The sequence below is a fragment of the Pinus tabuliformis genome, chromosome 6, assembly GCF_031772625.1.
Source record: "Pinus tabuliformis cultivar Carrire ecotype Pingquan chromosome 6, CPIR1, whole genome shotgun sequence".
In the NCBI taxonomy this organism is placed as follows: Eukaryota; Viridiplantae; Streptophyta; class Pinopsida; order Pinales; family Pinaceae; genus Pinus; species Pinus tabuliformis.
The window spans coordinates 383,968,590-383,988,334 of record NC_142292.1 but is presented as its reverse complement, the minus strand read 5'-3'; positions in this window follow the sequence as shown (position 1 = coordinate 383,988,334).

Here is a 19,745-nt window from a genome sequence, read left to right as displayed (position 1 = left end):
GCGGAGGAGACTTTGGTTTGAGTGCTTTGTTCAAGGGCGACATGACTGACTCTAGCTGCCAACAATAAATGGAAGTAATGTCCCTGTTCCCGCTCTTTTTGGAATATTTAATTTTTTTTGTCTTTTTCTGATAAGCCGGAAAAAGAATAAAAGAATGCTATGGTACAGTGGAAAGAACGAGTGTCGGTGAAACAGATGCTCTAGTTCCTTGGAAAGGAACGTTCCTATGCTCAATGCAGGGAGGTGAAAAAACTGGTCAGTGACACTCAGAGGTATGTCCCTTCCACGGATCTGGGTATGTCAAGCTGCAGAGGTCAAGGGTATGCAAGGTTGATTTTTGCAGAGGTCATGGTCAAAAGTGGGCTTAAACACGAGTCCAAGTGAAGCCGGCTATAGGCCAAAAGGTGCAAATGGTCAACATGCAATGCAGAAGTACAACTCAACACACATAGGAGCCTCTAGGGTATAAGGCCAGAACGAAGCGAAGAAGCAAAGAAGAATGAGTCTTCAACGCATAAGTCATGGCGGGACTACAGGGGACTCCCGAGCCTACTCAAAACGAAGCAGCATGGGCAACAAATGTCAGTGAGGTGCTAACTAGGATGCCCATGTAAAAGGATGGCTCTACCATCATGTCATGATTTAAAGAATCGGCGAGTGAAAATGGCTTGCGAACCATAACATGATGGGGTCGACCCTACGGCAGATGTATCGGTCAAATGGAGGCTAGTATGCATAATGCAACGGAAAAATGGTGTCCCTAACCTATATGCCAGTGAGAACACGATACCTGCCATGACGGGTCAGCAGTCATGGAACCGTCTCGAAGCGTCGAAAAATGTCCAAAATGTCCTGAAAAACAACTCAATCTCGACATTCCAAGCTCCCAAGTTAAAAGTGACATGAAACCAAACAAAATAAAATTTTGAAAAAATTTTGCATTTTCAAAACTTATAAAAAGAAATTTTGGATTTACCATTTTCACCGTTTGACTTGGAGAGCAAATTGTGGAGCAAAAGGAGCAAACTTTCCCCGTGACTTATTCAACCGTTCAAACTTGCCGAAAACTTCCAGGTAAGCACTAAACTTGTCTTGCAATCAATTGTGATAGTTTTTAGGAAGTTTAATTAATGTTTCACCGTTAGATTTTTGCAAAAAATTGCTCTGCGGCGTACACGCGGGTTGGATGTATATAAATCGCGTATACGACGGCCCTACACGCGACTGTGTATAGGGTAAACCGCGTGTGCGCAGCGAAAAAATTTTATACAAAAAACTAATGGATGAAATTGATTTTTTCTTCCAGGATGACTCTCACATGGCGTGAAAGAGAGCACTCAGCTGTAGATAATGAAGTTATGGAGAATGATGAGGCATTAGATGCCTTACGGGGGTGCGGATTGTTAAAATTCTTTAAGTTGCCGAATATGAAAGCAAATGTGCGCCTGCTCGAGAGACTTATTAATTATTGGGATGTCGAGGAAGAAGCTTTTATGATTGATCAAATGCCACTCAGGATAGAAGTGGAAGATATATATTTCATCACGGGCCTTTCCCGAAGGGGAGAGGTAGTCCACTCCCGGGGCAGGACCCGGAATAGTCTCAGCGTAGACGACTATGTACAACTTTACTGCCCAGGTCATCGGAAGGTCGGGAGTCAGATCTCGATCCCACACGTGGCGAGTTTGTCACTGCGGATAATCCTGTTCACCATAGCTCGAGTGAACGGGTCATCTTCGCTACATCAGGCATCACGAGTAAACATGAGCGTAGCAGTGGACTGTCTCACCACGGTGTTTGACTGGTGTACTCCTCTACTTGCCAACATGAAGGAGCAGCTTGCTTCTATCAGGAAGGGACAGACCAAGAACTTTGGGTATGGAACCATTTTATGCACGTTTTTCTTCGAGAAGGTTCCTGCACTCCGCCCCAGGGTAGCAGTTCCCATCAGTAGTCCACGTGATCCACGTATGGGCCGGTGGGCTGACTTGATGAAACGTCTGGGGGGTGGGGAAGTGCCCAGGAATGCATTTGACGACGACTTTTTTGCTTGGTGGGAGCAATAGATCATCGCCATAGACGACTACCCCTATGCTGGACTGGATTTCCGAGGAGATCCTGACCTAGTGTTACCACCAGACGCAGCATGGGGCGAGATCGGTAAGATTTTTTGATTTTTATGATTTTTAGGATTTTTCAAGCATAATGATGAACTTTGAAAAATATATTTTTTGATGAGATTCAAATGACTGATATGATGATCATGTTCCAGACATTGGGCCTGTGCGACCAGATGGATTCCCACGGCACGGACGGCGTGGCCGAGGAGCCGAAGAGGCGGCTGCGGATGCGGAAAGGACCCTCGCCAACGTCCAGCGACACTTGGCGAGATTGAGCTATCAAGTACCGATGGCCGAGATAGAGGACCTTCCTCCAGATATGCAGCGTCATGTGGTTGGGATGCCACGTGACTGGGTTCGCGTTTTTCGGCGCGTGGCCAATGCTATAGTTAGTTATTTAGCTGCTCATCCAGAGCCGAGGCATTAGATATGCCTGACATGATTATGGGCGTTTGAGTCCCAATTTTGTATATTTTTGGACACACATATGTACACTCGAGACGCTTTGCGATATATATATATATACAGTTTGACTTTTTGATGCATGATTTTATGATGATGAATGATTGATATGCCAGTCTAATGCTTGATTAGCGATAGAATCAGCTAACCAATTTTGAGATCTTGGAATGTGCAAATAATTAATGTAAGTAAATGATCTTTGCAACAACCTCACCCTTAAATATTGGCGATATAATGATGGATCTCTAACCCGATAAATGTTATTTAACTGAGACACTATCAATTGAGAATCAAGATACACTACCAACGAGTCGATCCCGTAAGAGATTGCCTCGGATAATAAATTGATAACAGCTGTATACTCGGCCATATTGTTTGAAGCAGGACCGATACACACGCCTCTCGATGTCATCAACTGACCAGTTGGGTAATAAAGTACCCAAGCTGCGGAAGCAAGATTCTGAGTGTGCCGACTAGCACCATCGGCGAATCCAAAATAAACCAAATCATCCATCAACACCTGCCAAAGCAGACCAAAAGTGCTGATATCAGAAAATGCTCGATAAGATATGTACAAATATACATAAAATACAAAGAAGCCATTGCCTGGTAAAACTAAGCAAAATACTTCTTTAAATAGAGCCCATTTCGGGGCTCCGCCAGCTTGTTTCCTTCGAAATCAATTAACTCATACGATCCTTTTTCTAAGACTCGTTTAATAATGAAAGGACCGTACCACATAGGCTTGAATTTGCCTGCCCCCAGGGCGTCCTTATCTTGGTCATAGACCAAGACAAGGTCACCTTCAGAAAAGACACGAGGTCTGACAGACTTATCATACTGAGTTTTGACCCTTTTCTTATGGGCCTCATTCGTCGTGGCGGCATCTCGACACTGCTCATCGAGATGTTCCAAGTGAACTAGGCGCTCCTCGAGACTCGAAGTCTCAGGAAGAAGCTCGACAGCCAATTTCAGAGATGGAATTTCACATTCGACCGGAAAGATAGATTCCACCCCGTAAACTAACTGAAAAGGAGTAAAACCAGTAGCCGTTTTAACGGAGGTTCGGTATGCCCAAAGAGCCGGATACAACATAATGTGCCAATTGGACCGATTTTTATCGATTGTCCGTTGGAGTATCGTCTTAAGAGTTTTATTGACCGCCTCGACCTGTCCATTGGCCTGAGGATAGTAAGGAGACGAATGCTCTTGACGGAAACCTAATTTAAAAGCCAATTCGGACATTAGCTGATTTTGGAAATGACTGCCATGGTCAGTGACAATCTCTCTTGGGATACCGAATCTTGAGATAACTTGATTGAAAAGAAACAAAGCTGCCGTGTCACTGTCGTTCTTATAAGTAGGCATGGCTTCAGCCCACTTCGTGAAGTAGTCTACAGCCACGATAATGTACTTGTGATTTGCCGCTGAAGGCTTATTACAAGTCGTAAAATCAATACCCCACTTAGTAAAGGGACCGACGGTGACAACGGGAAAAAGGGGAGCTGGATGCGCGCGCATCTTGCGAGTAAAAATTTGACACGGGTGACAGCGTTTCACCGCTTCCACACAGTCCTTAAAGAGTGAAGGCCAAAAGTAGCCGGCACGTAAGATGCGCTGGGCTGTAGCAAGCCCGGATAGATGACCACCACAAGCTCCACTGTGGCAATCATTAAGAACAGACTCTGCTTCCTCTAAGGTTAAACAACGTCGAAGAATTGAATCAACCCCTCGACGGTATAAAGTGTCACCAATGATAACATAGTTTTTAGCCAGGTGACGTAACTTGCGACGTTCATCCTTGGAGGAAGTAGAGGGAAACTTCGAAGTCTGGAGATAAACAATGATATCTCCATACCAAGGGTCTTGTGAAGAGATGAGGAATATATGTTCGTCGGGTAAACTTTCCTCATAAACAACATCCTCTCCACAAGGAAGCTCAGAAATTAGCTCCGCGAAGACCATAGATTTCTTAGACTTGGCGGACAAGAACTCGAGGTCGAATTCTTGTAAAATTACTATCCATCTATTATATTTGCCCCCAATCACTCGCCTACTGAGGACAAATTGGAATGGATTGACCGCCGCTAAGACAAAAGTTTTGCGTAGCAAAATGTAATGACGGAGCCTCTGGACAGCATGGACTGCTGCCAAGGCCAACTTCTCAACAGGAGAATAGCGGAGTTCAGGGCCTATCAAGCCTCGGCTCAAATAATAAACCACGTGCTCGACAAGAGCATCGTCTTCCTGAACTAGAACCATACCAATGGTAGATTCTGCTGCAGCGAGATATAAAAGGAAGTCTCTACCGTAATCCGGTGGACTCAAAAGCGGGGCAGAGACTAATGCCTTTTTCAAAGCATCAAACGACCGCTGCGCAAAGTCGTCCCACAGGAATGGAACTCCTTTCCGTAGCAAACGCATGAACCCTTTAGTGATCTCGGCATAGTTTGCTATAAACCTTCTTAAGAAATTGGCCTTCCCTTGAAGACTTTGAAGTTGACGAATTGAAGACGGGGGAGGCAACTGAACTATTGCCTCAACCTTGAAGGGATCAACCCGAATCCCTTCATTGGAAACTATAAACCCTAACAACCGACCTGATGTAACCGCGAAAACGCACTTATTAGGATTCAACCGGATTTTGTAAAAACGACATCGCTCAAAGACTAATCGAAGATGACTAGGATGATCAGTTCTCTTTCGAGAACGAGCAGCGAGATCATCTAAGTATGCCTCGATGATACGTTTGATGTCGTGGAAAGCGTAAGACATGGCCCGCTGAAAGGTGGCTCCAGCATTTTTAAGACCGAAGGGCATCTTTCGATATGCAAAGGTACCCCAGGGACATATGAAGGCAGTCTTATGCTGATCCTCAGGACGAATAGAGATTTGATTATAACCTGAGAAACCATCCATAAAGGAGAAAATCGCATTACCCGCACACTCGTCAATAATTTGATCAATAAATGGCGTGGGGTAATTGTCTTTTGGACAAGCCTTGTTTAAGTCCCTGAAATCGATGCATACACGAATTGTTCCTTGCTTTTTGTCCACAGGGACTGGATTCGAAACCCAATCCGTAAGAGGAACAGGGTATATAAAACTCGCCCTTAGCAGCTTCTCCACCTCAGCTTTGATAGCCGCTGCTTTCCTAGGGTTAACCGGCCGAAGCCTTTGACGAATCGGTTTTGCGTTTTCGTACGTCTTGATCTCATGTTGGACTATAGAAGGATCAATGCCGGGCATTTCCTCATAAGACCAAGCAAATACATCACGATATTCCTTGAATAGGTCGGTGTAAATTTGAATTTCTTCAGGGGAACACTCACTTCCGATGAAGATATTCTCGATGATGTTAGGATTTTTAGAGATGTTTATAGGTATCGTTTTTGAGATTACCGACATATTACCTTCAGCACGTGTGTGTGTTGGAGCCAAAGGGTTCGATACCGTACAAACATCACTACCAACGAGCTCGGAGAATCTAGATTCTACTTCCTGCAATGGAGGAAGAAAATATGAGCGATGGTGTAAGTCTTCCCAAGGTCGATCTATACCCATCATAATTTCGAGGATTGCTTCTTCAGAAGGTAGAACCGAATCTAAGCAGTCCAAGGCAGAGTTAGAATCAAAGCTCCAAGCGGGGGCCACATGACCATCTAGCTCCTCTTCGGAAAAGGGAGTAGAATGGTTATCTGCAGAGTCTACGATAGCCTGATATCTAAGCTCAGCTGCAGATATAGGAAATGCCATTCCATTAACTTGCCCTTCAACTAATGTGGTCGTAGGTGAAGGCAAGGTCCAAGGGTCGGAAAAATGATGAGTTCGGAAGAACTCCTCTCGAGAAGATTCCTTGGATGATGAAATAGCATTAATTCTTGCAAAAGGAGAGGGAAGATCAAACGTACCCATCAATGAGGAATACATCCCTACTCCTAAATTCTCAGTCGGCGGGTGAGGGTTATCCACCAAAGGAACAGTAGAGTCGGAGTTTGCTTGTGGATCGATTGGAGCATAGTCCAATTGATCAACCTTAACGATTTTCCCCTCATGAGGAAAGCAAATGACACGAAACAGAGTCGAAACAACGGCTTCCATCTCGTACACCCAGTTCCTTCCTAATAGGAGATTGTAGTCTAGGTTAGCATCTACGACTTCAACTTCGATATTAACGACCTTCCCTCCAACACATATGGGAAAGGCCGGGATAATCCCATGCGGCTTGTGAGAATGGCCATCAAATGCAGTTAAGACGGTTGGTGAAGGAACAGCCGAAGGTGAACCAATAGCCTTCCAACAAGACATGGACATGACGCATGTGGAAGCTCCTTCATCTATAACGGTGCGAAAAATATTGATTTTCCGGTATGTTGACTTTACCTGAAAAGCCATATGATGAGGGAGTCTCTTTTTGACACTTGACATGTCAAAAGAGAGCACTAGAGAGTTAGCTGGATCGACTGCTCCAATGGCGGAGAGTAAAGCACTTCTCTGAGACGGACACGACTAGAGAACTTCCAAAGCGGACATAGCACATGGGCTTTGAGCCAAATCCTCCACAATGGAGTAATTTTGAGCAGCTCTAGCATTGGGGTTAATTGTCGCGCGTTTGGCGGAACCTTTCGGTATCCTAGGTACAGTCTCAACAGGAGGTCGCTCAATATGAAGGTCATTACTTCCGGGAACCGTTTTATCCTTAGATGTTTCGGTTTCACCATAATCACGTGACCGAGTAGTCACGTTAACGTTTGAACCCATCATAAAAACATTTGATGCTTTTTCCCCTTCCTGGTTGCCCCCAGAGGAGGTCCCAGGATTCGAATTTGCGCCAGCAAGAAGTTGCTGCCCTTGGGGAAACGGGTTAGTCAACACAGCTTGCGAACTAGAAGTCCCTTGCTGTGCTAACAAGCGCTGAGCGTCTTCGATTCTAGGGCAAAGATGAGTTAGATGGTCCCCACTGCATAACTTGCAAGGAAACTTGACTTTCTTTCTCGACTCACCCTTACCACCACCAGCGTTGTTGCCGGATTTATTTGCATCGGGCTTCCCATCCGAGTTCTTCTTTTTACCACGTCCTTTCTTTTTCCCATTGGAATTTTGATTTCCTTTGGGGTTATCGGATTGGACGGCGTTAATGGAAGAATTTTGGGAAGCAGGAGGATTAGACATTGTGACTTGGTTGTTAGGAGCAGTTTGTAATGACAACTGCTGCAATTGATTCAACAAGTTCACTGTAGTCGAGTCTACAGACCCCACGATACCATCCGCATGCGGACCTGGCTTTGGCTTAGCTAAATCAACCTTAGATCCAGGAGCATCTGGCAAGTACTTTTGGAGGATCCCAGACTGAGAGTAGATCAGTTCTAATTGCTGGGCCCTGAAAATGGCTTGCTCCTCAGAATAGACCCCAGACATGGAGACATCCTTGGAGATCTCAGGTTGCAAAGACTTCAAAAACCACTCTAGACGGTACTCCGGAGGGATTTCGGCTTTAATGAGCCTTTTTCTCCGTCTCCATTCCTGTATGTGATCAGAAATGTGGGTTGCCTTATCCTGACGAAAGGTAGCCAGAAGTTCAGTTCCGGCATCATAGCGGACAGGCAACTGAAAGTGATTCAAGAAGATATTAGCTAAGTCTGCGAACGATGTAAAGCTGCCCCCTGGCAACTCTATGTACCATTTAGCCGCATTACCAGTCAAGGTGCGCTGAAAAAGTCTCAACCTAACCGAATCTTCGATGAGGGAGTTAGATGAGCACCACAAATGGAATGTGGTTACATGATCGCCCGGATCTTCACCACTCTTCCCTTCGAATTTTGGGATGTCCGAAGGGAGTTTAGTTGGGACCGGAGGCCAGGCCGGATTGTATCTGATAGGGTCGTTCGTTAGCTTAGTGAGATTTGGCAAGTTTAACGTTGCCAGAAATGGAAGCCTAGGAGGACCTTGGGGATTCCACCCAGACTGGGCAGAACTCCCCAAGTTCTGAAAAGATTGTCCTGGGATTTGAGAGGCACCAGGCTGCCCCAAGTGACCAGTAGAACCAGCTGAACCAAAGGGCAAGCCTTGTGGTCCAGCAAAATTCGGAGTTTGACCAACTCCTGCCGTATAAGCTCCATAGCTTGCAAAGTTTCCTCCTATAGAATTGTAAGGAGTCGATAACCCCTGATATGGGTTCCAAGCCGAAGCGAGGGGAGGAATACTTTGAAACATGCTAACCGTGGAATACGGCCTACTTCCTTGTTGGCCAATGAATGGATTCGCAGTTCCTGCGTTACTAGCCCCAGGGTTATTCCAACCTTGGAAAGGATTGCTGCTTTGTCCTATTGAAGAAAAAGGCATGGATCCTACCGTTGGGTTGGAATGTGGAATATGACCACTTCCAAAAGGAAAACCCTGAAATGAAGCCGATCCGCCCATCATGGACGTAGCGGGACTGAACGGAACTGACGGAATACCCTGTGATTGGGTGCCAAAAAGGAAGGAACCAGTACTAAAAGCATTGGTTTGGGCATTTCCACTCGTGGACGGAATGGAGGTAGACCCAACCAAAGATGTGCTAGCAAACGATCCGAACAAGGAAGCGGAGGGGATGGAAATGGTTCCTCCCCCTTGCACCGATGTTGGGGTTTGCATAGTCGCAGCACTCGTGGAAGCCATGCTTCCAGTAGTGATCATAAATGGTAAGCGCGTAGCGTAACCTGGACTCGCTGGTCTATATAATGGAGGCCCAACGTATTGCAATACGTCTGGGTAACTAGATGGTAGTGGAGAATTTGGAATCACTAATGATTCTGAAAGTTCTTCTACCTCTACGTTATCCTCCGCTTGAAAGCGAACTTGAGAAAAGACTGGAGCGTCCCTCTCTTGTTCAAAAGTACCAGGCCTTGCTTGGCCGCTAATATCCCCGAGAGGAGGATCAATCCCCGATGCGTCAGCCGGCGTGGGACGGACCCCACCGGTAGTATTCCCTCTGCGCCTTCTAGGAGAAGGCTCTAAACTAGGTGGCGAGAGACCACGAAGTCTTCGAGACCGTCTTGGAGATCGGTCAGCCACTTTGAATTTTTTGTTATGATCTTATCTAAAGACTCAAAAAATTAAAAGCTAGGCCAACTAGGAGCACAGAGCACACACTAAAAAGTTCCTAAAGATACAGCCAGTCAAACAACTTTCAAGTATTTCCGCTCCGGGTGATTGAGACCGGACACCAAAATACGAGAAAGTGAATCAAAGGGCCTTCCGAGGATAGTCTGGGATGATGAGGGCCCAGTCCTATCAGCGAAGGTATCAGAGGAAGTTACGCTGACCTCCTAACAACAGTCTGCGCCGGTGCAAGCCCCCAAGCTTCGCAAGGGTGCCCTCCGGAAGTACTGTCGAGAGTGATACAACGTCGACCTCAGGTGCCACGGGATTCCCCTCCGCAGCCACCTATGCAGATCCCTAGGAGAGGCAACTATGGGTACCAACTCGTCGCAGAAGCCAGGCGGAACAGTCGTGAGGTAAGTTCGGACAAGTAGGAGAGGGGGTATCTCTCTTCCCTGTCTTCACAGACCCTCGTGCTTAACTCCCAGATCCGGAGTTTTCCTGGTCTCCCTAACGCTATTGGATTTACTCTCTTTAATCAGACTCTTATGTTTGACGTTTTGTGTGGCCTTGGAGAGTTAACTCTCCACTCGCCTAATCCAAGGCCCTAAAATCCTAAACTTGTTGGTGTAATAACTAAAACAAAAAGTTCTAGTGGATTTTAATTAAGCGCTTGATTTTATTAGGCTGTTCTTTAAGTCAAAGGTAATGTAGGTGAAACTTGTGGTGTTTTATGGACGCAAAAGAAATTAATAAAACCTAGCTACATGCACATGCACTTTTGTTTTCGATGAATAGCAATTTCTATGAGGTTCAGAAGGCACTTGTAATATAAACAAAAAATTTTCCTTTTTCTTTTCAGACTCCACACTCACAAAAACTAACAAAACTAAATATGCCTAAAAAGAGATGCAAATCTTTCCCTAATGCAAAAACTAAATGTGGATGCACGATTCAAAGACTACTCTAAAAACAAAGAAGGAAAGTTGCTGCTTTACCAAATTTTGTCTTGCCACTGAAATGCTTAGATAGAAGATGATTTGTTACTAATCATTTTGTCCAAACAATAAAAACAAGTTTTAAGATAAAAAACAAAGCACTTTCACTTCGCAAAAAAGGAAATCAGATGAGAAGCAAGTTTAAGAAAGCGAAACTCAAAAACTTTCAAAAGATTTTCTTTCAATCAAACCAAAAAGTCTTTTTCAAAGGAAAAACTCTCAAAAATACTGACACCAATGATTGATAAACAAGCAACCAAACACTTTTGTGAATTGACACCAATGAAATGATGAGAACTCAACAAAAATAAAATGTGTTCGCAATCGCTTTTGACAATCAAAAGCAGCAATGAAAGTCCAAGAAATCAAAAGACAAGTTTCAAGAAACTGGTAACAAACAAATTTCCCGAAACAAAGGAGTAAATGGTCATAAAAACGATCTCGTTAAGCAAACACAAATGTCATGAAAACAAAATGGACACAAAGATTTTAAGACAATCTTCCCACTCTGCCGAAACAGAGCAATCAAGATTCTTAAACAGGAACCTTGTGTGTCAAAAATCAATGACGCTTGCAATCAACGAAAAACAAGACTAGCACTCCTTATAACTAGAGAGAGTTCGAAACAAGATGCCCCCTGTTAAACAGAGAACTGTCACTGGGAATTGACTGCTTTAAACTGACCCAAACCACCAGACAGACATTCAGCAAAAGAAAAATTATAAATCTTGAAAATTATGTGATATACGCGCCTGCAATTATTTGCAGAATGCGTGTACACGCGACTGTAACTAAGGAAACCTGCGTATACGCGGGTTTACTTAGTGCAACTTGCGTATATACGCTTCTGTAATCCAGAAAAAGTGCGTATATGAAGTGTTTCAAGAAAAATAAAAAACACAAACTGAAAAACTGCAAAAGCTTGGAGTTCAAGAAAATATCAGACAGTCAGAACCAACAAACAGAGGGACTGAGCCTTGATTGGCTTGAGGACTACCCAAACTAGGAACAACAAGAATGTTGTCCCCAGCGGAGTCGCCAATTCTGGTTGAAGGGAAAGTACCCCTAGAGTCCTTTGGGCTGAGACTCTACCAGACTGAAAATTGCTTATACAAAGAAACACACACACACAGCCATCTTTTTTACTTTTAAGCAAATTCTAACGTTTAGGGTACATACCTAAGGTCCTACGTCCGAGAAGACCGTTAGGGTGCAAACCCTTCTTGGAGTTCCCTTCTTCTTTCTCTGACCTGCAAGACAAACAAATCAAAGAACACAACAGTACATGTATAGAAGTTTATGTATAAATCATCTTTATGCTATAAAGTTAGTTATAAATAATCTTTAAGTAACTACTTTCATAAGAATTCAACACAAGAATCTCATAAGCATAAAGAAAGATTATTCGGGAACAAAGACGTGTTTCTTTATATATAAAGGCAAATAAAGTACATATATCGGAAAGATATCACCTGAACACCTTCAGCAGGCTCCAAGCAAGCCTCCTCCCGGATTCGTTCCAGCCTCCAGCCTCCAACAAGAGCTCCTTCCAAGTCTTACTCAATGATGATGTCAAGGATGAATGATCACCAATACACACGGAAACAAGGGTTTCCTATGCAAAATGGGGGAAGTGCAGGATGCACCAAGGACTTCAGACCTGGTCTAAGGGAAAAATCTCAGCATAATAATCTTGCTCTCCTTTCTCTCTCCCCTTGGCCTTCCCTTTGATGTCTTTTTATACCCTCTCCAAAGTAGTTTTTTAGTTAGGAGTTGGTTGGGAACAGTTGGGCCACGGGCACTAACAGGTGATCCAGCAGGTAAACCCGCGATCACCGCCCGAAAAAGAGGAAATTATATTTTTTTAAGTGTTTTAATAGATACACGCGGGTTGGGTATGACAGACCCGCGTGTACACGCGTTTAACACAGGGCAAAGTCGCGTATAGGGAATAAAACACTGTTTTTTAAATTTTTGGACCAGGTCTGGAAGGAGGGGTTGCCCTAGGCCATAAGTGCAGCATCACAAACCATAAGAGTGAGATTTGGAGCTATAACAGATAGACCCGGAGAGAGCCCTCTCCTGTCCTCGTAGGGCTAGCTACGAGGCTGAGCGTGGTTTGATGTGGCCTCGAGTTTTGTCTTCCTCAGCCTGAGGCAAATTCGAGTGTTAAAAGATATGATCAACTTCGATGTCCCATGGTTGCATGAGGGACGGACACTCCCAACCAGAATTGGATGTAAGAGAGGTACATGAAGACAGACATGCTATAACGGACTCGTGGATTCGATCATTAGCAAAAATATGAAATTTTGAAATATCACACCCATAATAGTAAATATTCTTTACACGGGGATCCATGTCGAGTGCAACCATGCAGATAGACGGATTGTGCATGAGAAACGAGATCTGATTTGGTTTGACGAGCTTACTAGAGTTGCGAGGTCATGACATAACCATCAACGGACGTTGAATTGCCTCGACTCCTTGGCACGTCCCAGAACTTTCTAGATTTGAAAAATTGCATTTTGATATGTGAACCAGATCATGCATGGCTTGAGGATGGTTGTTGTTACTGATTTCAAAACTGCTCTTAGGATGATAGGCATCTCTTTCACAGGCTTCATAAAAAATTTTCAGCAAGCTGACTTGACAAGATGTCTTCATGCAACACACAAGATGATGACGAGTGGGAAGAGTCTTGTTTTTTGAGATTATTTTCATCATGGAAAACCTCATTTCCTTGTGTCGATCGAGGATATAACTCATAAGATGAAGAAGCAAGAGATTTCGGAGTACCTCCGATGCATGTTGATGTGCTGTGAATGATATTACACACATGCAAGTGAGGTGCAAAGGAAGCTTCGATATGGATGTCTACTTTGACCAGTGCGCATTCCAGATCTGAGTTAGAGTGTACATTAGAGGATAGTAGATCATATGATGTGCTTGGGCATTCATCATAACATACAAAAGCATGGGAGTGATGACAACCCAAGGCTGGAGGTTGATCGAAATAATTGATTGTGCATGATGTTTCACCAATATTCGCGGATTGAGAATCGATCAAGAATGGAAGATCAATGTTTTGAGAGGAATTTATTGTGTCTTCACTGTCCTGCTCCTCCGCTTGTATGATGAGACTGCCTTGCACATGACTGCAACTTGAGCCAGCAGCTCGAGAATCAAGAGAGTTCACGTAGCTAGCTTGTGAAGTAGATCGCTCAAGCGAGTCATGGTGCAAGGAGTCATGGCTTGTAGATGATGGAGGATGGCAGAGATGCAGATTAGACTCAAGACTTGGGTTATGAATGGTGATGTCCTCTTGTAGAATGGAGGGATGAGTTTTCGCCATAGGCTTTCTTAACCATTCTGGAATTTCCTTCGTTGGGGCAGGAGACAGTCGAGCAGATGGGTTGGGAACATGCTGCGTAGATTTTTCATCTTTGCAATCGTTGTGAGGGGGTACATGTTGCGTAAATTTATTAGCTTTGTGGTCGCTTCGAGGGGGCACCCTCTTCGAGACATGAGGTGTCTCGTGATCCTCAAGAGTTGAGGAAGAATGTAAATTAGGAGGTTCACCATTTCGGGAGACATCAATCAAACATTTCAGCTCTTGGCTCATGAAGTCAAAGTCCACAGACCATTCAGGAATTTCGTGATTGAGGTGAAGGAAGCAGGTAGCAAAGTCCTCAACTGATTCGCTAGGCTTCATTCTTAAATGAGAGATTCTTTCATAGACATCTTGGTGGTCACACTCATCGAAGGCTTTATGGATCTCCTTGACGAAAGTGAGAAGGGAATGGATGAAATCAGGTGGTAGGGTATGACACCACCGAGTAGCATGACCTTCAAGGGTGAGGAAGAAGAGTATGCAAACAAGCTCATCACTATCGATTTCATGAGATTTGTAGAAATGAAGAAAATCAGAAATGTGCTCGGTTACAGACACTCTGTCCTCATTGTCAAACTTTAACAAGGACAAGTGATTGAGGAGCTCATTGAGGATTGATAGCTAATTAAGGGAGAAATGAGAGAAACACCTAGGGAGCACAAATTGTGTATGATTCATTGGGTAAGATATTTAACCCAGATGTACGTGCTCAGCTTTTCATCTAGCCCTACTTCTAGTGCCAAAATGTTGATGGTGTTGGACCTGCCAACATCAGGGGATCTCCCTGGTATGAAGTCCCAACTAGAACTCACATTGTTTGGTGTAGGAGTCCCATCCGGTATGATGGCTCGGTTACCATTATGTTAAAGATATGCCTTAGGTCTTGCTTGTTAGCATGTGAGAGTGGCCTGCTTTGTCTTTGAACGACAAGGTTCATGTGCCTGGTGAGTGCTAGTGTTACTTTTGTCAAGACTCTTTCACCGCAGAGAGAGAGGGTGGGAGTGAGTCTCAATTCGGAAGGGAGGAAGCACCAACTCTGTCAAAGACACACAACACAACAAGACATGCGTAGCTTCTGGAGAAGCAATCCACACAGATGTGACAGTCACAACACACAAGGGAAGGTAGCACATACAACACCTAGCGGGACAGTCCGCGTGAGTGCGATGGTCGTTATAATAGGTTTACGTGAAAGGTTCTATCTGATGTCCAGGGAGGTAACCAACATGGGTAGGACAACGTTAACAACTTATGCAACACTTTTACATAAATATATGTATTATAACAATTGAATGAGTTCAATTGTTTAACACAAGTTAAAGCAACATGTATTACAAGTGTTCAAGATAAATCTTACAAACAGTTACAACACGTGTGAAAACGTGCTGGCCTGTTAGCAGGCTTCTGAATTAAGCGAAAGTTCCAAGACACATTGGTACACCATTACATCACTAACCCCGTGGGTAGGGAGTTGGAACCACTTCTTGCTCCTCAAAGAAAATATTACAGACTCTCAAGGCTATGTGGGAGGAGCTAAGGTGAAAAGTCCTTTGCATGTACAAATGAGGGTTATTTATAACCAAGGGTAAAACTGACCCTTGTGACTATTCGACTTCCCTCATGACTGTTTGACTTTCATGACTTTTCAACTTTACATGACTCTTCATATTACAAGTGAGTCTCTTGGACTTCCACATTACATTACATTGATTGACACAGTATGGCCCACAGTAGTGATGTGGCTGACATGACTCATGACACGACTCGACATGACAGTGCTGGTATGTTTGTGCTATTGCTGGTGTGCATGTCGAGCTGCAGTGTTGCTGAGTGATGGATGTCCTCATGGTGTATCACAACTTCACCTCCACATGGAAAGGTGTGCGGAGTCTTCGATGGTCATTGGGTTCGCTTGATGTTGCATTTGCACGTTTCTCCTTGCTTGTACTTTGGCATGCTTGACATGTTCGTCCGTTCACGAAAATTACATGTTCGTCCATTCATCCATCCACGAACACATCTCCGCATGTTCGTCTATCCATCCATCTGCGAACAAATCTTCGCATGTCCATCCGTCCACGAACACATCTTCACATGGTCATCCATTTGTGAACACATCTCTTTGCATGGATTGTTTGTTCATCCGTTTGCAAACACATCCTTTTGCATGTACTCTCCTTGTTCATCCCATTTGTCATCACGTCATTTCTATTCATGTACATGTATCTGCAATCACTCATGTCGAGACGGCATAAAATCCATAAACCTCCTATTCTACAATGATGCACGATCATTTTCAGATGCAGGTCATCGGGAGAGAGGACAAGGTTACGAAACTGCACAAGGCAAGTTTCAAGTTGGGATGCGAGCTCCGACACTGCTGGTGAAAATTGCGCAGAAATCACTGGGAGGCGGAGACGCGCATTTTGGATTTGCAATGACTGTCTACAGGATCTGGCTCGGCGGGAGGAAAATTCTACACAATTTTTTGGACAAGCCGTGCGGGCTTCAGGAGGACTGGGCAGGCAGGATTTGCACAATTTCTGGAGTGAGCGGGAAGCGGGAACTTGGCAGCAAAAATTGCGTAGTTCCTGGAGGGAGATGGCAATGGGATACTGGGAGCTGCTAGCGGGAAAAACTACGTAGTTGCTGGGAGGTTGACATGATGACCACCTTCGCATAGTTTTTGAGCTGAGTGGACTGTTGGGCTGCAAAGGGCTTGCTCATGAAATCTGTGGAGTTTTTTGGGTGAGCAGCTAGCCGATTAACTGGTGATTGGCTGGGAAAACTGTGCAGTTGCTGGGAGGATGACTTGGTGACCAACTCTGCGTAGTTTCTGAGTTGAACAAACTGCTGGGATGTAGAGGGCTTGCTCATGAAATTTGCGCAGTTTTTTGGGTGAGCAATTGGCCGGCTGACTGGTGACTAGCTAGGAAAACTGCGCAATTTTATGAGGGATACAGGGATGGGCACTAGGTGTTTGTCCATCATGTCTGCATAATTTTCTTAGTTAGCGGAGTGGACATGGTGTGAAGCCTCTGCGCAATTTTTGAGGGGTGACAGTCCCGGGCTGACCGCGCGGTCAAACTCTCTGGTTAACCAACAAGAGGGTTGATTGATGAGCTTGCAGGTAGCGAAGCTTGAAATGGCTTACTGAGTGCTTCTAAGCTATTCTAGTGACAGTCGATCGAGTTGACGATGAGGTGATGTTCCGACTGTGAGAGGGTGATCTGGTCGTCAGAATTTGAGAAAAAATGACTAAGTGTGTGAGCGAGTGAAATGGTGCATACACGACCTTGCAAACACACACTCACATGACTTAACGATAAGATGCCTCAAAACATCAAGAGACACATGCTCAACATGACCGATCGACGGTGTGAGTGACAAGTGCGATGCTTGTGATCGATCATTGGACGACCATAATGATGCTTGTGCGATAGTGCATATGACTCCGTGTGTGAATGCGACAGATGTTTACCTAGCGAACACAACACGTACACACGAAGTGAAGACCTTGTGCATGACCAGAACATGGTCACAAGCGAGACATTGATACCAACATACAAAATTTGTTCATTGAATGATCAAGCAAGGTGGGTGCAAAGACTCACACGAGCTCACGGGGTGAACCCGAGTGCGTGCAAACATTAAGTAAAACTCTCAAAGGAGGCTTCGAAATTGGACGCGAGCCAAAATTTTGGAGGGTGTTGCAGTCGCTACAATAGATTATTAATAAAATGCTTTCATTATGCTTAAGGATGCTATTAGTGCCTTCCAATCATGTCAATCACCAGTGATCAAATATGCTCTTACAAGGTTTGTTAGGGTCTCAAGGTCAAATTTTATTATTTCATTAGGTTTCAAAATAAAATTTGGTCCCTGGATGTTGTGTCTAGGTCACTGCTCCCTTCACTTACTCATGGTCTTTGTCACTCATCATTGTCATTGTCTTCTTCGAGGTATCATATCTTCATTTAAGTGTCTTGGGTCATGAAATTGTTAAAATCCTCATTTTAGGTCATGGTCTAGGGTTTCACTCCATGTGTCATCATGATTGTAAAAAAAAACATGTCCATCATGTGAGTTAGTGGGTAAAGGGCGTTAGAAGCTTAGGGAAAGCAAAATAAAGGTAAAGGTAATGTTTTATTTCAAATAAGACAATGTTGCAGTACACTACCTCGTCTCATCATTTCTCAAAAGGACATATGATGTCTTGCCACTACCAAAGAAAAAATCAACTTTCAAACTACAAAGGACCATTCAAAGCATCAAAAGGGTTTCATTTCAGTGTTCACAGGTTTAAGCATCTCCTTGGCAAGTAAGTAAACATTTGGCACCTCTTATGCATCCTTCATTTTGAAGAACTTAGTGAAAATCCCTCTCCTAGGGTTTCGTTGTGCTTTTGGTCTCCAAATGATTTTGCTTCATTACAGTGAGAAAAATCCTAGTTTTTTGTGTTCCATAACCCCCAAACATACCTTATATACCCCTCCCAACCATTTCCCATACCCATTCCCTTCATTTCCCCTCATTTTCCCTAAACCCTAGCTCAATGTTGCGTTTTTGCAAATTTCTAGGCTAGGACTATGTTTTGGACTTTTTCACACCTTTCCCTCACTCTTTTCAAGAAATTCCACCTCCCTACACTCCCTAACATCTATCCCTACCACCCAAAATTTCCCCAAGAATTTAGACAACCCTTAACCCCTTCATTCCCCTCCATCTACAAGACTGTCCCAAATCCCCTGTTTTTCCCTACAACTAAAACCCTAATTTCTCTCCCATAGAGCTAGGTTTTGCCATGGAGTCTGAATCATATGAACAAAAGAGGCACAAAGGAGGTCATATCAGTAGATATGAGCCAACTTCAACACAAGAGATAATTTCTTCACCATTTCTCAAGAAATCATTCCAAGAGACAAATCATTTGCTACACATAGGGATAATTTTGCTTCAAAGTATGTTTCTGACCAAATGGAGATGAATTTTACAAAATTGAAAGAGATTTTTGTCAATAATAGACCAAGGAACACAAACCTCCTTCAGTTTATACACAGTTGTTATGATCTGGGATAAATTCCCAAAATATAATTGCTATAGGAGAGTTGCTCCACTTCTGGGAGTAGTCTTGGGAAAATGCATTTTTATCTATCATGGAATGTCCAAATGACTTTCTTGATGAGTCAAATGATAACTATACATCCACATATTTCCAATGAGCTATCAAGAGCTGAATTTGGAGTAGGGGAAGGCCCTCAAAAGTCCTCTCAAATCTAGGCATTGTGCATATCCCTGATGGCACTGCGCTTTTCCAATTTTAAGTGACCAACTTCAAACTTCGATTATGAACAAATGGGGAACTATTTTGAAAAATGGAGGATTTTTTTCTTCCTAAAATACCAAATAACAAAAACCTCTCTCATTTTTCCAAAAATACGTATGGTTAGAGATATATCGCTTCATCTTTGAGCCCTATTTTTGCAAAAAACTCAGAATTTTTGGTGACTTTTAGCTTGTTTTAAAACTCAGAAACAGTTATATGCGCAGTGCCTAGGTGCCACACTTTTTCCTCAGAGCTCCTTTTTCCAAAAACTCACCACCATTAGATAGATAATGTCATAAGAATATCAGCTATCCACTTTTCCAAACTTGTCAGCAGACAGGTTGGGAGAAAATGTCAAAAAA